Source organism: Mytilus californianus, unplaced genomic scaffold (assembly GCF_021869535.1).
Source record: "Mytilus californianus isolate M0D057914Y unplaced genomic scaffold, xbMytCali1.0.p SCAF_10, whole genome shotgun sequence".
In the NCBI taxonomy this organism is placed as follows: domain Eukaryota; kingdom Metazoa; phylum Mollusca; class Bivalvia; order Mytilida; family Mytilidae; genus Mytilus; species Mytilus californianus.
In genome coordinates, this window is record NW_026262582.1 from 63,485,556 (window position 1) to 63,500,995 (window position 15,440).

Genomic DNA, 15,440 nt, shown 5'->3' on the forward strand with positions numbered 1-15,440 from the left:
ATGAAATTTTGCGGCATGTTATCTTATTATCCTTGTATATATTCTCTCAAACTCTAATGCATTATTTTATATATTAGAATATAGGAAACAAAGTTCTGTAATTTTTTTTTTTCAATTTCCATTTTCTTCGAAGCAAAGGATTACATGAATGTGTATCGTATCACGCATGAATATATCACAGTGAAACTCCATATAGAGTTTACATAAGTTACTAAAAAAGTTTTAGCAACATGATTTATCGAAGTGTGAATAAAAAAAAAAAGTTCTAACTGACCAGTTCTGGATATTAAAGTATTTGTAGATATGCAAACCATAAAAGGGTTCATATATATGAATAAATATGTAAACGATAAAGGAATGAAACGACGGGCACATTCTCTTTTCCATATCAGCCAAGAAAAAGTCCAAAAAAAGACTCCCTTTTCGCTGGTGGTCAAATATAATTTCTTATTGCTATAATAAATGCAGTGGTGAATTGACAAAAGCATGCCAAAATAAGAAACACATACGATAGACGGAAGAGTTTCTTATGAAGGCTGTAGTTTGTGATATAAATGTATACACTATCCCAGAGGGGTGGGGGATTATTTGCAAATTTAATAATAAGTATATCGTATCACGCATGGATAAATCACAGTTAATAAACCAAGATAAAAGATTCAGTAATACGGACTTGTTTTGTGTATTGTTGTTTGTCTTTTTCTTTTTTTACCATGGCGTTGTCAGTTTATTTTCGACTTATGGGTTTGAATGTCCCTTTGGTATTCTTCGCCTCTCTTTTATAAGACATGTTTAAATCAAATATATAGTTATTGTAAATAGGACCAACAATCCAGCTATGGACAACAAAGGCATGTAAAATTAATATAAAAATATACCCATGGGAAATCAAAAACGATGAAATTATGAAAGGCATACATCGCAATGAACCTATCATGAATATATTACCTAGTTGGCTGACAGTTCATTTGTAGCAGTATTAAAATTAAGTTAGTAATTATGAAGCATGTTACGTGTATTAATACCAATATGTGGGACCAAAAGTGTTTGTATGTCTGAATCATCATTCTATTCTCAATTCGTGTCCGGTAGAAGGGGTTTATTTCATAAGTATGTTAAAGATAAAAAACAAAAATGCTGAGGGATAATTTTGGTCTTGATATTTAAGGGATAAGACGTTTACAATATATAAACATGATATTATTACCAACAATACAAAAGTGCAATTTACAAATGTTAGCAATTGACTGACCTTACTCCTAATGCTGATAACAACTACTGAGTCTGTTGTGCTGTTTTTGTGTGCTGTCCTATGTTGTTTTACGTGTTTGTTTTTATTCTGTGATTAGCATGTCGAAATGTACTATTGTATTGTTTATTTGTGTATTTCTCTGTACTGAATGTTCTTGAATTTATTTGTACTGTATTCCTGTCATGTAATGTTGTAATTTTAGTGTTATATTTAACATTGTCATAAAAGCGCGAGGTTTGTCTAGCTACAAAACCAGGTTCAACCCACCATTTTTTTCTTAAAATGTCCTGTACCAAGTCAGGAAAATGGCAGTTGCTATCTTATAATTCGTTACTCTGTGTGTTGCATTGTCGTTTGTTTTTTGTTCACTTCAGTGTTTCTGTTGTTTCGTTGTTTTCCTCTTATAATTGATGTGTTTACTTCGGTTTTAGTTTATAACCCGGATTTGTTTTCTCTCAATCGATTTATGACGTTCGAACATCGGTTTACCACTGTTGCCTTTATTTATTCATTAATGTTTGCAAAATACAAAATGTCCAGATAATTTCATTTTGCGTAAAAAGGGATGTTCTACTTTGAAGCCGTCTCAGAGGGTACTTCGGGTTTGACAAATTGAGTAATATTGAAACACACAGGGCACTCCGTACATTTACCAAAATATGTGAAAATATAACGTCTTGAAAATGCGCATATTGACCAAGTTCAGACAGGGGATATACTAGCGAGAAAACATATTGAAGCTAAATGTTAAATAACGAATAGAATAAAGTTGTATATTAAACTTACCCAATGTCCGTATAAAGAAATTATCTCCTTCAGTGATGGATTTTTATAATAAATATTTCACTTTATAAAGCATACTTTTCTCTACTAAAAGTTTAAATGACTACTAATGAAACACTCAACACATTGTATACTTGTCATGAATTCATTTCAATAGTTTCAAACTAAAGGGGTTTAATGCATGTGTTATGTGATAGGCGGGACTAACGAAACGGATTTACGTATAGGCATTCATAAATAACTTCAAGTATTTTCGTTACCTGTGCATAACTAATCAAAAGGAAAAATAGATCTATGTGTTTCAAAATGTCACCAACGATTTTCTAAATAAAAGAACCGTGGTCAAGTCTTGTTTCAAAAAGATTATTATACTGATAATTTTTTAATGAGTATTATGATGCACAAACTAGCTTTGAATTGAACAAATTGATAACGATTTTGAACATCTAGAAGTCTTGTTCAATGCTTGTGCAATGTTATGATAAAATTGACATTTTAAAGGCCAATTAAAATATAAAACTCAAAAATGTACATGCCTTTTATATATATATATATAAGAATAAACCGAAAACAAACATTATATACAAACGACAACCACAAACCTTTAAAAAATTAGGAAAAAAAGGCTTAACCTATCAGATCAATACAAAGCACAAACAGATCTAGCAAAAACACAAACAAAATAAAAATGTAAAGAAAGCAAGTTCAAAGCCAAATTCAAACATTGATAGGTGAATACGTTTAACTTAGTAGTATAGACAAAACAGTTCATTTAAAAACGACTGTCTTGTGAATGAAATACATCCATGAACATGCCCTTTTTCATACATTTAAAGTACTCTATCTGTCAAATGTTTCTTAATCAGTGAAACGTCAATTGAGTCAGTGTTAAAGACAATATTTGCGTTCGTTTAACGTCTGTCATTACGCATGTAAAATGTACTTTTTGTCTAAGTTGACCATGGGTTGTAGTATAGGTCCATTTAATAGATATTTGGAACAACGTAAAGTGGAATTTTGCCTGTGCACACTTGAACTCACATGTGTAGTACAATATAAACGACCTAGTTACTTGAACAAAAAACTTGAGTAATCCTTTTTTTCCCTTCTATTTTGAATTTTTCCAAAATGGCCGACCAATGATTCAAAAATATTTATATTTCCGTATTTAAGTCACACTCTTTTTAAACCTTTTTTTTTATTTTTACAATAGTTTTTTTCCTTTCATATTTTTAAAGTAATGAATAACAGAAAAATCTAAGATAGTCCAGATTTCGCTCAAGTTAGATTTGAAACGAAAATAATATTTCTAATTGCGTAGAATTCTTAAAAGAACAGTTTTAGAAACAGAAAAAATGGCATTTGAAAATATCTCAAATTATATTCTACATGTTAATAGGATTGTGAAACAGAATATTTTACATTTCGTGATAAACTTATATTTTGAAATATTTCATCATATTCAAGGTTGTGTCTTAACTGACCATATCATGACAGTTATATCTCTAATAAAAATTGTTGACAGCTGTATTTATTTACAAACATAAACATAGTCATCTATTTGATTTATTATGAATTTTGTTTTAAATTACATTTATCTTTATTTTCCCGCTGTTGCAAAACGGACAGCTTACGAGCAGGAACATTTTAACATTATTTCTGTCACAAGAGACAAGCTCCGAGTATACTGCGATCTACCTGCAATAATATTTATGGAAGATATGTTCAGATATGCAAGTGCTACGGTCCTTTCAGCAAAGTGGAATCTTTTTTTTCCAGAATTCAATTCAAGGTAAATTTCAATAATGGTAAAGCAACAAAACCTGAACATGACCATCGTTAGGCTTGATAAAGTTATAATCATCAATGAATTGACGTTGTCAGACTTTCGTTTAAAATTAACAAAATCATCATGTATGTAATCTTAGATTTAAATGAAATAGTTAAAAGGATATTGTAAAAAAAAAAGGAAAACGGCGAGTAATCACGCTTAACATTACCATCCAGTAATTTGTATTTAATTTCCAGTCCAAACATAAGAACACCAAAAGTTCCATTGACTATTAAAGGAAATAAATACTGCGATAGAACACATCAACGTCAAATCCCTAGTATGTCCTAAACTATTCGACCTAATAATGGATAAGATTGTTGGTAAGTTTTGTCAGTTCAATAACTAAATATACATTGCTTCGATTATGAATTAGTTTCTTATTAAATACTAACGTGTTTTCGTTTTTTTTATAGTCATTTACTTTATAAATACATGAGTATCAGATCGGATTTATAGTTACTCATGATTCTTTGTAATCGTAAAAGCGTGTATCTGGTTCGTTTGTTTGTTAATAAAACAACAAAACAAAATTCAATTTAATAATGTTAAAGTGTCATTCTAACACGTCTTTTCATACTTTATATAAAATACAGATATAATATTTGACAGTGAATACTTTAAAACTTCTAGAATATTATAGTAGATAATGTAAACAAAGTCGAAGTCTTCCTCTTTACAATAACACGGAAGAAAATCATCAGATTTCATTTTTGTCATATTTGTTTTTTTTTTTTCATTTATTGCTAGCCATTGTTGAGTACAGGGTAATTATTAAATCAGTGTTTTATATGCTACTCATATGAATACATAATACTATTTAACACCTTTTTCTAAAGGTTCTCGATGTACTAACTGGGGCGATTAACAGTCTACAGGACTTTTATGTTCAGTGTGCTAGTCAGCGGTCCAATTGACATCAATAACCTCTAGAAAATATGAGTTTAATCCATATAATCTCTTAATGTAAACATTTGCCGTTTATGATTTATACAATTTTCGGCATTAGCCGTCAAATCCACAGTTGATATGTTGTCACTAAGGAGCGAGCGCAATATTGACTTGTTGAAATCCATAAATATTCGATTAGTGTAAACAAAATGGAAATGAAACAGTACCTTACTTTAAAACGCCATTGTAATGAAATATAGTCCGAATTTGGAGCGTATATAACCTTCGACGTGATAATTTTCATTCGTATGAAATTATATGTTGCCAGGACGTAAATGCGCCACAACCATTTATGTAATTTCGCGGTATGTTATCTTATTATCATTTTATATATTTTCCCAACCTCTAATGCATTAATTTATGTATTAAAGTATAGGAAACATTGTTCTGTGATTTTTTTTCAATATCAATTTTCTTCCAACCAAAGGACCACATGAATGTATATTGTATCACATACAGTTTACATAAGTTACTAAAACAGTTTTGGCAACATGATTTATCGAAGTGTCAAGCAAGAGAAAAAGTTCTAACTGACCAGTTCTAGCTATTGAAGTATTTGTAGATATGCAAACCATAAAAAGGATTCATATATATAAATAAATATATAAACGATAAACGATAAAGGAATAAAACAACAATCGAATCCTCTTTTCCATATCACCCCAGACAAAGTCATAAAAAAGACGCCCTTTTCGCTGGTGGTAAGAAATAATTTCGTTTTGCCATAATACATGCAGTGGGGAATTGACAAAAGCAGGCCAAAGTAAGAAACACATACGATAGACAGAAGAGTTTCTTATGAAGGCTGTAGTTTTGTGATATAAAAGTATACACTATCCCGGAGTGGTGGGTGATTACTTGCGAATTTTATAATAATATGTATATCGTATCACGCATGAATAGATCACAGTAAACAAACCAAGATAAATAAAGGCAACAGTAGTATACCGCTGTTCGAAATTCATAAATCGATTGAGAAAAAAACAAATCCGGGTTACAAACTAAAGCTGATAAAAGATACAGTAATACGGATTTATACGACATGCTTATATCAAATATATAGCTATTGTAAACAGGAAACACCATACTGATATGCTCAACAAAGGCATATAAAAATACACCCATGGGCAATCAAAAACGATGAAATTATGAAAGGTATGCATAGCAATAAATCTATAACGAATATATTACCAAGTTAGCTGACTGTTTGTCATGTTTTTTGGTAGCGGCAATAACATTGATGTAGTAATAACGAAGCATGTCACGTGTTGTAATACCAATATGTGGGGCTAAAGGTGTTAGTATGTCTGAATCATAATTCCATTTTCAATTCGGTGCCGGTAGAAGGGGTTTATATCAAAATTATGCCAAAGTTAATAAATAAAAATGCTGAGGAATAATATTAACCTTAATATTAAAGGCAGGGCAATCCGTACACTTATCATAATATTTGAAAAATCAACGCCTTGAATGGCGCATATTGAGCGAGTTGAGACAGGGGATATACTAGCGAGAAAACATATGCAAGCTAAATGTTAACACAAATTGTATTATTTTGTATTTTAAACTTACCCAATTTCTTTTAATGAACTTTTCTCCTCCAGTGATGGTTTTTACAACAAATATTTCACTCCATAAAACATACTTCTCTCTACTAAAAGTTTTAATACGAACTACTTATGATAGACTTTACACTTTATATAAGGGTTATTGATGCACTTCAATAGTTTAAAAAAAAATCCTTTTATAGCAGGCGGTATATGAAAGGAGGGACTTACGAAATATAGATGTATTCATAAATTACTTCAAGTATGTTCGTTACCTGTGCTTAAATAGTTACTTGTTTTTAAGGGGAAAATCGATGAATATGTTTCTAAATGAGGTCATCCTGGAAACGACTGTTTGGTAAAGAAATCAAAATAGATGATGTTTCTCACAAAACGTGTAGCACAAATCCCATTATCATTTAGAACGTAGTTTCAGACGATCAGATATTCAACAATTTTAGTTTAAACGATACGTATTCAGCCAAATCATCACATAACGGTATAATCTAATTGAAATAAATTTTTAGGATTCAGAAACAAGCAATTGTAATTTTAATATATGAATGATCTATATTGTAATCTTAAGTTTGTTCCCGTAGCACTGTTTTACTTTGTGTAAAGACAAAGGGACAAAGAAGACATACAAGAGGAAGCCATAGTACCCTGAGAGAACCACTAATCTTTGAAAGAAATACTGCCAATCCTAGTTAATTTAAGATAGATGATCGCGCCGGTTTAGAGGAGGTCAAATTTAACTTTATCATTCCAGTATTAACATAACGAGAATATTTTGTTTTTTTGTAATGTTGTTTGTCTGTTTGTTTGTTTGGTTTTTTTTTAGGGGGATGTTCAATAATGAAACGGGAAGATCAAATGTTATAATTCAGACGTCGCTTATTTATTGTTATTATTATTATTATTATCAGAAGTCACAAACACAAAGCTCCTTATTCTAATCAAAGGAATCATAAGGATATTTTGATTTAGAACAGACTGGAAATAGTGTATTTATGGTTATAAGTAACAAAATAATCCATCTTGCATAAGACATGTGTTATCTAGATTTATCATATACTTAGCGTAAATAACTGATAATTTTTACAGTATGATAATAGCATTACATTTACATGAATTCCATCTTTTCCGAATTGGTGCTTAGCGGGCTGATATGAAAAATTTATCAAATGCTTCCAGCTATTATCACATGCCTTTCCGCAACGTTATCGCATGGCATTCCGGCGTTATTCGTTTAATTCCGGAAAATAGACCTCAATGGTACGTTTTCATTGAAAAACATAACAAAGTAGGGTACAAAACAATTATTAGGAAACAGAACAATATGTTATGTAAAATGCAAAAAAAAAAAATGGTACAATAAATGCATTTTTTCAAAGTTTCCAGCATAATTTAGAAAGTTACTTTACAAATGTTGACCTTTCCAAACAGTTCATTATGTTTTGTAGATTTTTTTTTATCGTCAATATAAAAATATAATATACTATTGATATCCCCTCTGTTGAGGCATATGATGGAAAGAGATCATATCGTATTACATTTAGCGTCCGACGTCCGTAAACTTTTCACTTTTTGAACTTCTACTTGAGAACCACTTAAAAAGATCGATATATAAAACTGTCATTTTTCTCCATTGTTGAAGCATATGATAAACAGATCATAACAGGTCATTTTTCATATCAGATGTATTACCAGCCCTCGAGCTTTTGGCTCTTGGGCTGATAACACATCTGATATGAAAAATGCTATGTCATAATCTGATAGTCTTTGAGTTTATGTAATTGGCAAGTTATTTTCTTTTTGTATATCCCACATCTTTCCTAATTCACACAAAGAAATTAACCAAATCTTTGCGCCTATACTTGCCAATAAAAGTCCATATGAGACTGCGAATCCCCCCGGACGCCTATGTGAGCAACATACCTCTCCCTTTCTTTATTCATTTATTGATAGAATCGGAACAATTAGTCTAATAAGATAAGTTAGTTTCAAAATAAATCATTATTGTTGTATCTCACCGGTTAATCAAACAAAAAAACATGTTTCAATTAAAATTCTAAAAAAATGTATTTGATTCGAGGAAAAAGGGTCATACTCCCGTTTATTTTTCACACACGTTACAAAATCTACGAACTATTCCTATATAATTCTCGTTTATTTGATAATCTTTTTAAGAATAAACATATATGCGATTGATGCTTCCTGTGTCTACACACTATTGACATTGATACTGGACATTGTGACACACAGCGGATTTTATTTTCGACCCGGGCGATTTTAGTGTACTGCCGTACCGTTATCGCTTAGTGCAGGATTTTGTTGTTCTACGTCGTCTAGACGCTTTTGTATTGATTGAACAGTAGTCAGTAGTTGGTCAGTGCGTCAATTGAAATTTTTCAGTTTGCATAACATTAAAGTGCTAATTTTAAAATGGATGGAAAAGAATAAAAAAAAAAGTGTTTCAGGAGTCGGCTTTCTAAACCTAAATCCGCACGACAATTTTGTTTGTTTAAAAAGCGTAGCAATTTAACAAAATTGTGCATTTTCTCAGTTTATACATAATTTATTATCTGCTGGTGGGCCATGGGGTTGTGTTGGTGGATTCTGATACAGTGTTGAATCGTATATTTGCTCCTATTTTTACCTTTGGACATCCAATTGACCGTATAATAAGTGTTTTTAGATTATCGTTAATTCATACTACTTAAATGGCCTATATCTTTCATCAATTCTATATCAGATGGAAACATATCAAATGAGAAAGTTTTATTAAAATATTTAATGTACATTGAATAGTAACTTTCATCAACGATCATCGTTCTAAGCTCGCTTAGCGCGAAACCCGGCCATATGAGCTATTGGTATTAATTGGCGTTTGTTGTTGTCGTCGTCGACCTAAACTTAAAAAATCTTTGGGAAACTATATGTTCCAAATACCACAAAGCAAATTTTTCTTAGGAAAGTTAGGTAAAAGTAATTAATAATAAAGAAAAACAACAACAAAAAAACAATTGTCTTACATTTTGGTAATTAGGATTTGAATGAACTTTTATTTAGATATGGAAAACTTTTAATTAACAAAAGATACTATTCGTTAAAAAAAAATGTGTCAGAACATACATTATCTTGCACAGATTCCAAAAATATTTAGTTGAAAAAGGGAAACGATAAGCTACTTCTGGTTTCAAAAAGTCACTTCCAGTGTTAACTGATACATGTATTGTATAGGTTACTTTGCACTGATTACAAAAATAAATGATTTGTATGTATATCCCTTTCATATAAATGAGATAATTGACTACTTCCGGTCTTAATAAATGCAACTTTCGGTGTCATATGATAGCTTATATTACATTAATTCGAAAAATATATGGTGTATATGTATTTCCCTTTGAAATAAGGGAGATAATTGGCTATTTACGAACTTCAAAATGCCAGTTTAGGTGTCAAACGAAAGCTTAGAACATAATATAAAAAGAAGATGTGGCCAAGGAAACAACTCTCCACAAGAGTTGTCTCCTCTAGCCAATGTAGACATATCTATACTACTAAAATAACGAGGTCCAATTTGTTAGCCGGCGTGACGTAAAAACGACAAATCAAAGAATTCAACTTTATATATAACTAATATAGGACAATGATGTTGATTGAAAATTACACCATTCCAGGCCCTTTTGTTTTCCACATAATTAGTATTAGCAATGATTAACAAGTTCCGGGTCAAATCCAATACCAATACCAATAGTATATGTCACATATAGTTTCCGGTTGTAACTGTAACAATACTGTAAAACGAATTTTCCTCCAATGAAGGAGCACCTCATATGATAAGTAGTCCTCCACCAATAATAAAAGTTAATTTAATCTAACATTAAAATTAATGTATATACATCAAAGTTAAACACTGACCAGCTTTATATCTTGAAATATAAAACACTTCTTCACTAATCACAGTTTATTAGTAAGTTTATATACACCAAAAGAAATTATGATGTTGCAAGCTCAATGGTTTGACTTGGTAGGTTAACTATCATCTTCATAACACAGTATAGTGTGGCAATATATCCACGCTCACTGTCTCACAAGTTGAAAGTGGGTTGTGTATTAAACGTCAGGTTCAACAGCCAATTAGTATAAGTGTGGTTGAAGTAAGAAAACCAGGCTGGGTTCAAACAGAAAGATTTTGAAAGCAGAGAAAAACTGTGCATCTTATAATCAGCATGACTTTATCAGATGACAATACGAATACTAAAAATCCAGACTAAAAATAAGGCGTAGGTTCTTTCCCATTTGTTAGCCGGCATGACGTTAAAACGACAAATCAAAGAATTCAACTTTATATATATAACTTATATAGGAAAATGGTGATGATTAAAAATTACACCATTCCAGGCCCTTTAATTTGCTTTCCACATATTTAATATTTCCAATAATTAGCCAGTTCCAGGTCGACGGGTTCAAACAAAGATTTAAAAAGCAGAGAAAACTGTGCACCTTATAATCAGCATGACTTTATCAGAAGACAATACGAATATTAAAAATCCAGGCTAAAAATAAGGCTTAGGTACTTTGATACAGTTACGAACACGCGATGTTGCGGGTGTGTTCTAGTATAACTTAAACGTCCACAATTTTGAGTGTCACTGCCAAAGAATATATTTTGGGGTCCCTAACAAATATTGCCTCTGCAGCTGCCCATACGAGCCCACTATTAACGAAATCTGCAGAAGGGGTCTTTTACATATATGTACTATAGTTTAGTTGTTATCTCCCTTTACGTTTAATATGACGGTGCTAGCTATGAAATTTAATAATAATTAAACTACAAGCCATTCGCTGTATTTCAAAAGGCTATCTGTTTCTTCAGAAAATAACCATACTTTGCGTAGTGATTAGGTAAGCAATCCATTAATTTCTTTTTTACACGAGACTCAGATGAAGTCCAAACAACAAAAAGAATCAACAATACTGTATACAGTTCTATAATCAATCATCATTCAAAAATGTTAAAAAGAGGTACACCAAAATAATAACTCGCAACTCGACTTTCGAAACTTTTGTGACTCGCAACTCGATACTCGACAACAAGTGAATCTCAGGATATATTCTGTATGATTTGTCCGCATACCGGCTGGCACCTTGCAGGTCGATTTTTCAAGGTAAACTTTGATCTCACATTTTTACTTGAGTTTTCGGCCAAACTATTTTAGAAACATGATGATTTCATCCTTGCCATTTCGTGAATAATCAAATTTTAAGCATTTTTCTTAGACTTACACATCATTTTTGTAAATATCTTCCAAAAGAAGTTTTGAAAGGCACGTTAGATTTAGATCCAAGACGGAAACAGACTTGATGATCCGCAAATTTGATATGATATGTTACTTTAAATCTACAACTAAGAGAAGCAATTATAATCAAAAGGGTAGAAATCAGGTGGTGCAAATCCCATGAAAAAAATACTTAGGATTTAGCCATATATAGTTTTCAGAAACAAAGTGGCGGAAGAAAAAAAAATAATCGGAACTAATTTACGGAAAGGGGGGAAGACCAAACTAGAGTAAACCAAGAAAAAAACGAGATCCAGGATACTAAAGCAAGATTTATTTCTTTTGCTTAAATGTTTTGTGCTAAAATATTGCTTGTATTTTGTACATATAAAATATTTTGTTTCCTAAATATTGTTAAATTTTTTTATGTTTCTGGGATCACCATCTCGGAAAACGATTTCAGAGCTAAAATATACGTTATCAATATTGTTTAGAATCATCTGCACCAAATAATTTACTATAAAAAAACAACAACAAAAAACCCCAAAAACAGAATATAAAACTTTTCTAAACTAAACAACTTTCCCCACAACACCGCCATTTTGCACAGACACATACTTATATTTTATTTATTTATATTAGTAGAAAAGAATAAAACAAATTGTCACAGAAACGATGTATATACATAGGCCCTACCTAATTTGTTATCTAAAACTTAAAGTGTTAAATACTTGCTTGTAATTTGTGCATCTGAAAACATATTCTCTGCATAGTTTAAGACATTTTTTTTCAAATATGTACCGTTCCCTCCAATTTAGCATTACGTTCTCAAGTATATTCATTACTTCCCTTTTTAAGCTCGTCATTTTTATGTAAAACCTTCTACATATTTAAAAATTTTAGATTCATATATTATATAAGACAAACAGATTGAAGGATTGATATAAACTAAAGCCTTTAAGAAGCATGAGTCTCTCACCTAAGTCTATGTGCATCTTCAACAATAGAAACTCTCCAACATTGTGACTAGATTATAATTCATGATTTAAATCTAATTTTTGTTGATTTTGTATAGCTGGTAATTTTTATTCTGTCTACGTTTTCTATCTTCTATAGGTTTTGCACACAACCTAAAAAAAGGTGAAAATAAATCGTCATTTAATTGCAATAACTCTTGTCAGGTGTAAACTGAAGACTTTACATTATATCACTTATTTGTAGATCTTGTCTTGCTGATAATTTTTTTGCTTTAAATTGTTTTTGTTATAGTTTGACAGAGAAAAGGCAAACACGTGAAAATTAGTAAAAAAACATTATTAAAGGACAATACCATCAACAAGGAATCGACTTAGGATTTCGGTCACTTGCCTTATTTGTAGATCTTGTCTTGCTAATAATGTTTATTTTTTTAAATTTTGTATCCATCTATTCTAACTTTCAAGATAATAGGCAAAATCACAAAAAAAATAAAATTGGTAACAATCGTCACGTAATAGTTGAAACTGATAACAAAATTGTTATCAAGTTTGATATTGACGATTTTCATTTTTGCCGTTCATGAGTTATGGCCCTTGATAGATAAGAAAACGGGCATATAATGTGGCATGTCAAAACAGCCCGACAGCACCTTTTGAAATAAAGAAAACCGAGTTTGCTGTCATCTTGACAGCTCGTTACTTGCTATAATGTTTTAGTAATTTGTCTACTTTGCTAACTAGACTTTCATTAGTTGCTGCATAATGGTATTTTAATACTTTGTTGTTTTGCTTCATTGACTAATATTATTGATTACATGTAAATGTGTATTTTTGCATTAATTACAATATTTATTTTAACTAGAACTTATATAGTGCAAATGTACTTGTTTCATAGACACGACAGAGTTATCTTTCTTTGTACTAGTATTTTTAGTATTATATTAGTGATTATTAGGATCTTTATGTTTATCTACGTTGGTATAGTTGATTGTCATCTGAGACCCTTAATTGAAGAACCTATATTCAACCGAGGTTCAATATATACTCATAATAATTGGATACAGAATAAGTTTTTTTGTCGTGTCTTTTCTGTTACTCAGAATATTACGTCTTATATCGATTAATGTTTTTCGTTTTATCTTAAACCAGTCTTGTTAAGGAAGTCACAAAAATACGTGTAATATTACATGATTAATCATTTGAACCACAAGAGCTAATAAAACTATTTTCTTCATTCTTTTAAAGTTTTATTTTGCAGTGGAAACATAATGGTAATAAAAACAATGAAACAGTTAACTGTAATTCAAGAACTTTACAATTACAAGTCATGGTATGTTAACATCAGTATCATGTTATATGAACATACTGGGACTTTTGTATTGTACTATAAAATATCAAATATTCATCATAATATATTTTTATAAAAAATGTCACATTCCAAAACAGACAAGAAAGTGATATTTTGTGATGGTAAGTTTTAAAAATGAAGTCAATGTACAGAAATCATAAAGAATTCCGGTTAAAACAGCTTAACATTGATGCAACAATAAACTGTACAATGAACCAACGTGCAAACAAAGCAAGCAATCTAATACAATATTTTCTTTCGTGTAATGTGCACATCTTAGCACGACAGGTGCCACATGTGGAGCAGGATCTCCTCACCCTTCCGGAACACCATTTTTTGATGGGGTTCGTGTTGTTTATTAGTCGTTAGTTTTCTATGTTGTGTTTTGTGTACTTTTGTTTGTCTGTTTGTCTATTTTTTTTAAGGATGTTTGCTACTCTGTTTCAAAATAACAAGCTTTTTAAAAGACTGTTATAAATTGATAGTATATAAATAACAGAACTAAAAAAGCATAAAAAAATTATAGGTCCGTGTCCTTGTTTTTGAGATATGAGCCATTGCAAATTTGGCGGGAAATGATTCTCTCTAGATTTTTCATACATTAAGCGTTGACATCTTTTTTCTTTCAAAAACTATGAAAAAATAACAAGGATTTTATAAGATTTTCAAATATGGCCTTTTGAACTATATGTTATAAAATTATGAAAAGAAAAGTAGAGGTTAGCGGGCATAATTTTTTAATTGCACTACATAGATAAAACCAGAGGAATCCGAATACCTGACAAAAATTCAAAAACAAGAGGAGCAAACATCCTTAAGCCATGGCATTGTCAGTTTATTTTTGACTTATCAGTTTGAATGTCATTTTGGTATCTTCCGCCTTTAGATAATAAAATTGAGAATGGAAATGGGGAATGTGTCAAAGAGACAACAACCCGACCATAGAACAGACAACAGCAGAAGGTCACCAACAGGTCTTCAATGCAGCGAGAAGTTCCCGCACCCGGAGGTGTCCTTCAGCTGGCCCCTAAACAAATATATATACTAGTTCAGTGATAATGAACGCCATACTAAACTCCAAATTGTACACAAGAAACTAAAATTAAAAATAATACAAGACTGACAAAGGCTAGAGGCTCCTGACTTGGGACAGGCGCAAAAATGCGGCGGGGTTAAACATAAGACTTTTTAAGAATAATATATAACAAAAGTCATTTCACAATTGCCTATGACATTGTTATTTCTACAATGTGATCATTGATATTTCTATTCCTATATAGTTACTGTTCTCAACAATGATGCATGTTTGAATATAGTTCAGATCAGTAAACAATCAATGGAAACTAATCATAAACACAATTATATTTAAATTTTATGTTTGCACATGAATATATCATGTTTGACAAATTATGAATGCGTCTCATGTTAAGTTAATTTAATAACAATTTCGTTAAATTTTGTTATAA

General features: G+C 30.9%; 1 protein-coding gene across 4 annotated transcripts in view; it reads right to left on the minus strand.

Moving 5' to 3' along the window:
- Nucleotides 1-2,194, minus strand: part of LOC127718371 (low-density lipoprotein receptor-related protein 1-like) — a 52,956-nt gene extending 50,762 nt beyond the window's left edge. For all 4 annotated transcript variants that reach the window (XR_007989790.1, XR_007989788.1, XR_007989789.1 and 1 more), the window contains exon 1: nucleotides 2,039-2,194. The gene's annotated coding sequence lies outside the window, so the exon portion shown is untranslated. The remainder of the gene's footprint in view (nucleotides 1-2,038) is intronic.
- Nucleotides 2,195-15,440: the final 13,246 nt, after the last annotated feature.